Genomic DNA, 9,712 nt, shown 5'->3' on the forward strand with positions numbered 1-9,712 from the left:
TGGCCTTGCTCGCCTCGCTGTCACCTCCAGTGTCAGCTGCTTTTTGCCTGGGTTTGGGGATTTGTTTTCTGTTTTGCAGTTGTTGTTGTTGGGGGGTTGGGGTGAGCGAAGGCTCGATGTGGGTTGGATTGGGCTGGTGGTTGATGGTGAAATGCTTTTTTTAAAAAGGCGGGGAAGGGGGCGCAGGAGGGCGGGCGGCAGGGAAAGAAAGAATGTGTCACCAAGCTGGCAAAATTCAAGGTTACAGCCCCCGGAACGCTGCCGCAGGATTGAGGAGTGGCGGTCGCAGGATAAACTGCAGGGAGCTGACCGTGTGTGCCCAAAGAGGACCGTGACTTGGGGAGGGGGGCATGAGCAAGTACGCGGGGTGGCGGGGCGAGCCAGGAGAAAGGACCCGGTGGGGGCGGGGTAGGTGGGGGAGAAAGGAGAGCTTGGGTTGAGGCAGCGGGCGCGAGCGCGCAGATCTCCCGGGCAGAAGAGTTAAGTGCCGCACAGTTTCCAGGGCGGGCAGGCAGGCATTGAGTGGCCGGCTGTCCGCCCTGCCCCAAGCCGCGAAGAGGCGGCAGCGGCAGCTGCTGCAGCTGTTGCCGCTACTGTTGCTGGCACCATCGTCGCCCACAGCCCAGGGGGATCAAAAGGATCTCCAGAAAAATCCCAAAAGATAAATGCCGCTCCCCCACTTGGCTCCAAACTCCTATCTTTTCTGTTCTAGGATCCTTCCCCACCCACCACCTCCTCTTGCTGTCTGTTGTTGCAAAGCTTGAAAAATTCAAAAGTTGAAAAATTCTGAATCCCGCTACAGCTAAAGAAATATTATAATCCTAATGCACTTTTTCGGAATGAGAGTAATAAAATACCCAAGCTGAAATTTTCATAGGGTTTGACAGCAAACTTAAACAGGCAGAAAAATCAATGAACTTAAAGACAAGTCACTTGATATTATATTCTTAGAAGCAAAAAGAAAAAGGAATTTAAAAAACTGAACAGAGAGCATAAAGGACTTATGAAACACCATCAAGCAGGTCACCAGATGCATTACAAGCATTCAAGAAGAAGGAGGGACAAAGAAAGGAAGAAATATTGGCTAAAACCTTCACAAATTTAAAGGTATGGCCCTGTAAATCCAAGGGCTCAGTAAAGTGTGTGTTAAACCCTAAGAAGCAGAATATAACATACACTAGTATGACAGTATGTAAAAAAGTGGATGTGTAACCTATGTGATTCTGCAATCTGTACATGGGGTAAAAATGGGAGTTCATAATCTGCTTGAATCAAATGTATGAAATATTATATGTCAAGAGCTTTGTAATGTTTTGAACAACTAATAATAAAAAAATAAAAAATAAAAACTGAGGGAAAAAAAAGAAACTCATATATCAAGACACATTATTATCAAAGCGTCAAAAGACAAAGAGGGAATCCAAAAGTAGCAAGAGAAAAGCAACTCATTACATACAAAGGACTCTAATAAGTTTATCAGTGGATTTCTCCAATAGTAAGAAGAAATCTTGCAAGCCAGAGACAATGGAATAATATATTTGATGTACTGGAAGAAAAACTGTCAACTGAGAATTCTGTACCTGGCAAAACTGTCTTTCAAAAATGAGGAAGAAATTAAAACATTGTTAGATATACAAAAGAGGAGGGAGTTCATTACATTTCATCTTTCCTATAAGAAATTATAAAGGAAGCCTGTTAGGTAAAAATATGAAAGGGTGCAAGGCAGTAACTTGAAATAAAAATGTGAAGTTGTTTAGTAAAAATAATAATTATATGGACAAATATAAAAATCAGCCTTTTGTTATTTTAGTTTGAAACTCCATTTTTAAAAATCTTCTATAGGATTTGAAACAAAATGCATAAATATAGTTATAAATCTATGTTAATAAATACACAATATACAAAGATGCAATTTGTGACACTCATAACTTAAAGTTTGGGAACAAAGCTAGAAAATGGAAGTTTTATGTGTAATTAAGTTAGTAACAGTTTAAAATAATTTTCTTTAATTTTAGGATGTTATATTTAATCTCCATGGTAACAGCAAAGAAAATATCTATAAAATATATATGTGCACATATATATTTATTTATATATTTATACACACACACACACACACACACCACAAAAGGAGAATGAAACCCAAACATGCCTCTGCAAAAACACTAAACATAAAAGATGATGGAACTGGAAGAAAAGAGTGATTAAAAAACTATAACAGATGCAGAAAACATTTTTTTAAAAAGGCAATAGTAAGTCCTTCCCTATCAATATGTCAAATATAAATGAATTAAATTCTCCAAATAAAGACAGAGACTGAAAGAATGGGGAAAAAACTTGTTCCAACTATATGCTGTCTACAAGAGACATATTTTATATTTAAGAATAGGTTTCTTCACACAGAAAAAGATATTCCACACAAATAACAACAAAAAATGGAGTAGGGGTAGCTATACTAGTATCAAACAAAATAGACTGTAATCCAAAAACTATTAATAAGATACAAAGGACATCATATAGTGATTAAATTGTGAATTTGCCAAAATATATAGCAATTATAAACATATATGCATCAAACATTAGTGCTCCAATATATATGAACATTAACTAAACTAAAAGGAGAAACTGACTTCTGAAATAACACTCAAACAAACAAACAGAATATACATTTTTCTCAATTGCATAAGGAACATTCTTTAGGACAAACCCTATGTGAGGCTGCAAAACATGCCCTAAAACTTTTTAAAAAACTAAAAATATGGAAAGTATCCTTTCTGATCAAAGTGGAATGCAACTAGAAGTTGACATTAGAAATACTGGAAATCCTAAAATGTAGAAATTAAATACTATATGATAAAGCAACCTTTAAGTCATAGACAAAAAAATCAGAGAAATTAGAAAATATATTGGGACAATGAAAATACAACATAGAAAAACTTACAGGATGACAGGATGAGGTGAAAACAGTTTTGAGAGAAACTTATAGCTATCAACAGTAAATTTTTAAAAGGAGGGAAAATAGAAAATCAGTAACATAGCTTTACAACTTAAGGAATTGTAAAAAGAAAAACATAAGCCCAAAGGCAGCAAAAGGAAAAAAATAAATACGAAAGTGGGAATAAATAAAATATAGAACAAAAAAGAAAGAAAGAAATCAATAACCAAGAGTTAATTCTTGAAAAAGATAAATTAAAAAATATTAACAAATATTTAGGTAAATTTACTGAGAGAAATATGGAAGACATAAATAATCAAACCTGTAAATATAAGGAAGAAGCTATTACTGATTTCAGAAAAATAAGAAGGATCACAAGAGAGTATTATAAATAATCATACACCAAAAATTGAATAAACTAGATGAAATGAATAAATACATAGAAATGTAAAAACTAACAAAACTGAAACAAGAGGAAGCAGAAAGATTTGAGTAGACCTAAAACAGTAAGGACATGAATCAGTAACTAAAAATCTCTCTCAAAAAAAACAAAAAAACAAAAAAACAAAACTTCTGGACTAGATCACTTCACTGGTAAATTACTACCAAGTGTTTAAATAATTATCACCAATCCTTCACAAATACTTTCAAAATTTTTAACAAGGAACATTTACTAACTCATTTGTGAAGCCTGCATTACCATTACCATGACACCAAAGCCAAATACACAAAAAAAAAGAAAGAAAGAAAGAAAGAAGAAGAAAGAAAGAAAGAAAGAAAGAAAGAAAGAAAGAAAGAAAGAAAGAAAGAAAGAAAGAAAACTGCAAACCAATATCCCAATGGACACTGATGCAAAAATCCTCAATTAAACAGTAGGAACCTGATTTTAAAAGCATGTTAAAATTACCATATGCCATAGGTGATATACTCCTGGAATACAAGGGTAGTTCAACATATGAAAATCAACCAATGAAAAACAGCATGTTAACAGAATAAAGAAAAAAAATCACACGGTAATTTAAATTAATACAATAAAAAAAGAAAAATTGAATCATTTGCTGGTAAATGGATGGAACAGAAGAACATCATGCTAAGTGAAATAAGCCAGTCTCAGAAAGCCAAGGGTCAAATGTATTTCCTCCTACCTACATGCAGAAGCTAAAGAGATATAAGGAACTAAAAAAGGGGAGAGAGGAGATCTCATGAACACAAAAGGGAGAACGCTAGATTAAAGGTAGGGAAATCAGGAGGAGGAAGGACGGATGGGAAAGGGGAGGAACTGTAGAATAAAATTGATCAAACTATGTTATAGGCCTGTGTGAATATATCAAAATAAATTCCACTTTATGTATGTCTATACTGCAACAATTAAAAAATATTAAATTAATGGAAGAAATATCAATAGAAGAGAGAAAGGGGTTGGTGGAGGCAGGAGGGAAAGGAAAGGGAAATGCTAGGAATTGAAATGGAGTAAATTATATTGTATACATGTATGGATATGTCAAAATGAACCCACTATTACCTACAACTAATAATTTAAAAATTGATACAGAAAAAGCATTTGACAACATTGTTCAGTGCTGTCTGAAAATTTTAAAAAAAACACTCTACAGACTATACACAGATGAAACTTAGCTCAACATAATAAAGGCATATGTGAAAAGCCCATAACTTTCATCATACTCGGTGGAAATACTAAAAATGTCTGCCCTAATAGGAGGAGGACGACAAGGATGCGATGCCCACTTTCACTTCTGCTTAACATAGTACTGGACACAGCAATCAGGCTAAATAAATAAGTAAATAAATGAAATAAAAGGCTGGAAAGAAGTAAAATTACCACTGTTTATGTATAACTTTTTTTTATATGTAGAAAACCCTAAAGCAAGCGCAAGCGCAAGCGCAAGCGCACACCACACACACACACACACACACACACACACACACACACACACACCACGCGCGCATGCGTATTCCAGCTATTCTATCCCCAGCAGCAAAATGTGGGAGAAAAAATTGTCAGAATGAGTTGAGCAAAGTTTCAGGAAATAAAACCAGCATGCAAACATCAGTTGCATTGGTTCCCTCTCTGGCCTCCGCTTCCGCCTCCGCCTCGCCTTGGCCTCCACCTGCCTCTGCTTGGCGATTGCTGCAACTGCCCCTCCCAAGTCGGGTTAGCTGCTGCAGAGGCGCTGTGCTGTGGCCACCGCCCAGAATGATTGCGCGGGAGGCGGGATCCGAGAGAAATAAACCAGAATGAGTTATGCAGAAAAGCCTGATGAAATCAGGAAAGATGAGTGGATGGAAAAGCTCAACAGGACATGAATCGCCTCATCATTAATTACTTGGTCACAGATGACTTTAAGGAAGCAGCAGAGAATTGTCGCATAGAATCTGGGATTCAACCCAGTGTGGATCCGGATACTCTTGATGAGAGAATCAAGATTCAGGAGATGATTCCAGAAGCCACCGCATTGATTAACAGTCCCTGTCCGGAGCTCTTGGACACAAACCAGTACCTTCACTTTCATCTGCAGCAACAGCAAGTAATTGAGCTGATCCACCCGCGACAGATCTAGGCGGTGCTAGAGAGAGCAGGGCAGAGTGCCTCACGGAGATGGAGCGCATGCTGACCCTGCTGGCCTTCTATAGCCCTGAGGAGTCAGCTCAGGATGCAAAAGCAAAAGGTTTGGAGTGAGGTTAACCGAGCTGTTCTACCTTATGAAAATCGTGAATCAACACCCAAGATGGCAAAATTACAGAAACTGTCATTTTGGGCTCAGAATGTGCTGGACCAGAAGAAAGTAAAATATCCCAAAATGACAGACCTTAGCAAAGATGTGATCCAGGAGCCCTAGGAGAGCCTTGCAAGCCAACCCCGAACTGTCCTGCACACAGGGCTCACCTTCCTTCCGCAGGAACCAAAGACTTTCACTGCAGCAGGAACATTTTTCCCCTCTTGTAGGTTTGTTTGTTTGTTTGTTTGTTTGTTTGTTTGACTTAGCATCTTTCTTAAAAGGAAAATGGCCCTTTTAAATACTGGAAGCCCCATGGTGAAGGGCACATTCTGGGAAGGCTGTCTGTCTGTGCACTTGGTGTGTTCTGAGGACCTTCACACCTTGGGTCACTTTCCGGGAGCTCCTGTGTCTGGCTGCCATAGGGGCTGGGTTCCTAGGACTGCTGTTAAAACCAGACCCCATGGAGGGACAAGAAGAGCACCCATCATTCTTACTTTCTGCTGGCTTGTAGGCAGACAATTCCTTTGTTAATTTTTCTAAGTCTTGCCAGACCTTCATCTTCCAGTTTTCCCTCACACCATGTTTTTCATTTGTTTTTGTTTTTGTTTTCTTCTCTAGGAAAAAAATATATAAATTTATAAATCCTAAAAAATAATCAGTTGCATTTCATACACTAATAATGAACAATCTAAAAAGAAACAAGAAATTAAGAAAATGATTGTATTTATAGTAACAACAAAGAGAATAAAATACTTGGGTATAAACTAAATTGAGGATGAGAGACTTATACAACACTGAAAACTATAAAAGATCATTGAAATTAAAGAACATACAAATAAATGGAAAAACATCCCATGTTCATAAATTGAAGGATTTAACACTGGTAAGATTCCAATATTGCCCCAAGTGATCTACAAATTCAATGCAATTGCTATCAAAACCTCAACATTTTTTATTAGTTAGTTATAGTTATACATAATATTGGGATTCATATTGTTATAATCATATGAGACTGGAATATAATTTGCTCCAATTCTATCCCCCATATTTCCCCTTCCCTCCCCTCCTACCATCCCCATTCATTACCCTTTACTGGCCTTTAATTTATTTACAGTTATTTTTAAATTAATAGCTTATAGATTACACATAAGGGTGAAATTCACTGTGGTGTATTCACATATGCACATAGCAGAGTTTGGTCAATTCCATTCCACCATTCTTCCCTTTTCCCATCCCTCCTCTCTCCATTCCAGTGCCTTCCTGCTCCCTCCCTGCACTCCACTGATCTGTTTTCTATTTTCATGGGATTCCCCTTCTCTCTTTTTTTTTCCTTATTTTGATCTAGCTTCTGCATATGAGAGAAAATATTTAACCCTTGATTTACTGAGTTGGAGTTATTTCATTTAGCACTATGCTTTTATATTCCATCCATTTACCAGCAAATGCCATAATTTCTTTCTTCTTAATGGCTGAGTAAAATTCCATTGTGTATATGCTACATTTTCTGTATCCATTGCTCTGTCAATGGGCACCTGGGCTGTTTCCATAACTTGGCTATTATGAGTTGTGTTGCTGTAAACATTGATGTGGCTGTATCAATATAGTATGCTGATTTTATTTCTTATCATAAATACTCAGGAGTGGGATAGCTGGGTTACATGTGGGAAATGGTATGGCAGTTCCTTAAACAATTGAGGAGAACTACCTATCATATGACCCAGCAGTTCTGTTTCTCCAAAATACCTCTAAAGAATTAAAAATATGAGCTCAAACAGACGCTTGTACCTCCATGTTTACAGCAGTGAAATGTGTCCACTGATGGATAAAGAGATAAACAAAATGTGTTATATCTATATAGTGAAATATTCTTCAACCTTAAAAAGGAAAGAAATTTCAATGCATACTACAACCTGGATGAGCCTATGAAAAATGTTAAGTGAAATAATCCAGTAATAAAAGAGAAATGAAGTGTCTAGAATAGTCAAATTCAAAGATAGAAAGTGGAATTGTAGGGGGAAGGGGAATGGATTATTGTTGTATGGGTTCAGTGAACTTAATTATCAGTGAACTGCACACAAAAATGGTTAGAAGGATATGTTTTATTCGGTATTTGTTTTACCAAAACAAAAGAATTACCCAGAATACAATATAAGGGGACAAGACAATAGAAAATATAAAAGCCAAGTTAAAAGATATGGAGAGAATTAAATGACTAGTTTGCTCACAGAATGATTCATGATTATTTATGACCTGAATCTTTGAGGCTGACATCTCAAAACTATATGCTCCATACTCGTTGCCTTACTAGTTTCAGAAACTAGAGGATAGGAGAAAGGGAGATACCAGGATATTTCTCTTCTCTCTTCTCTGAGTTTTGTGGCAGTGTCTCCATCAATGACTGTATCCTCTATCATACCTCTTCTTATAAACAGAAACATAGTGTTTTTAGATACCCTCCACTTCTAAGTTCTGGTCAGGCTATTTTCTCATTGTATCTCTATAGTCCTAGGAAAGCCAATAGTTTTTTGCTATTTCTAAATTTTAACCTTCTCATTATCTCCTATTTGGCTTTTAGATGCACCAAAACATTTGTAACTAGTTCCCTGTATTGAATTCCTTTTGTCAAATTGCCTGGTTTAACTCTCTTTTCCTGACTGCCTAAGTCAAGCACACATCTCATCTAAGTTTGAGAGGAGAGAGAATAGAGAATGGAAAAAAAGTGGGACTGGGGTTGTGGCTCAGCGGTAGACCACTCGCCTTGCACGTGAGAAACCCTGGGTTTGATCCTCAGCACCACATACAAACAAATGAATAAAATAAAGGTATAAAAACAGAAAAAAAAAAGAGAATGGAAAAAAGCTATCAGTCATGGCTGAGTTTTCCCAAATAAGTTCAAGGTGTAAACACTCAAATTTAGGAAGCTCAAATAGTATTATTAAAAGGAAATTGGGAGGGGGTGTTGCAGGAAACCATCAGAATGAAATATGACAATGAGGAGCTCTTAACACCAACTCACCAACGGGGGAAAAAAACAGAAATTAGAAGCCATAGGTGATTTATGAGAGATCCACATAAAACCTACAAAGAAATATTGGAAATAAAATAATAGTACCATAGAAATACTAATGAAAGAAAGTGGTGTGTCTAGATTAATATTGGTCAAGATATGTTTTAAGACAGAAATATTTATTATCAGTAAAAAGGGTCACTATATGTAATGAAGACTTAATCCACCAAAAAAAAAATGTAAAAGTCCAAAACCACTGCAAAATATATAAAATTAAAAGTGAAAGAAAAGGTAAAATGGAGAAAATCAGTTTTATTGGAAACGTTTAGAGTACTTTCTCAGTGGTGTCATTCAGGTGGTGGCATGGATACTGCAGGCCAAGTTTGTTGTGATAATCAGGAGCAGAAAATAGGCAGAAAGATTTGAAAAACTTGCAGTTTGGACAGAAAATTGGGAGGAAAACTGAGACTAAGAAGGTCTGGTTGTTAAAGGGAATATGCTTGTTAAAGTGAATACACACTTTAAATGCTAATTACTTCACCCAGAAACAATTGGAAAGATGGCTTGAGGGCATCTCATGTTTAAGGAGTAAAAGTAAAAATTTCATTGAGAAGACACCAAGGGGGAACCTGGCTTACACATGGGGGACCTAGGAAGTTGTTGTTCCTTGCTCAGCCACCCATGCACTCAGAGACTGTTGCAGCCAGAGTCCCAAGAGGCTTCACTACTGCTCCAGATGGTGGTATACCTTGGTGTCAATCATGTGGTGCTGGTTCTGCAGGAATGTAGGATGCTGGAGTTAAGGGGTCATGGAGGCTTTCACTGAGATTTTAAAGGAAGACCTTAGAGGCCAAGCAAAGTACAGCAAGGACAGAGTCTTTATGGGCCACCCCTGCAAGGGCAAAATGTGAAGATGTGAGAAGGAAAACAAAGCTGCAGTAGAGACTCCCAAGATTAAGTGATGCCAGTAACATGGAACATCTGCCTAGGAAAGCTGAGAAAATCCAGCAGACACAAGCCAGGTGAGAGGCC

The 9,712-nt window shown here is 37.2% G+C and overlaps 1 pseudogene across 1 annotated transcript; it reads left to right on the forward strand.

Annotated features, from left to right (window-relative positions):
* The first annotated feature begins 5,191 nt into the window (after window positions 1-5,191).
* LOC308652118 (glucose-induced degradation protein 8 homolog) lies at window positions 5,192-5,793 on the forward strand (annotated as a pseudogene). Its single transcript has one exon. The product of its transcript is annotated as a glucose-induced degradation protein 8 homolog (transcript).
* Window positions 5,794-9,712: the final 3,919 nt, after the last annotated feature.

Source organism: Spermophilus citellus (assembly GCF_964194105.1).
Source record: "Spermophilus citellus genome assembly, chromosome: 6".
In the NCBI taxonomy this organism is placed as follows: domain Eukaryota; kingdom Metazoa; phylum Chordata; class Mammalia; order Rodentia; family Sciuridae; genus Spermophilus; species Spermophilus citellus.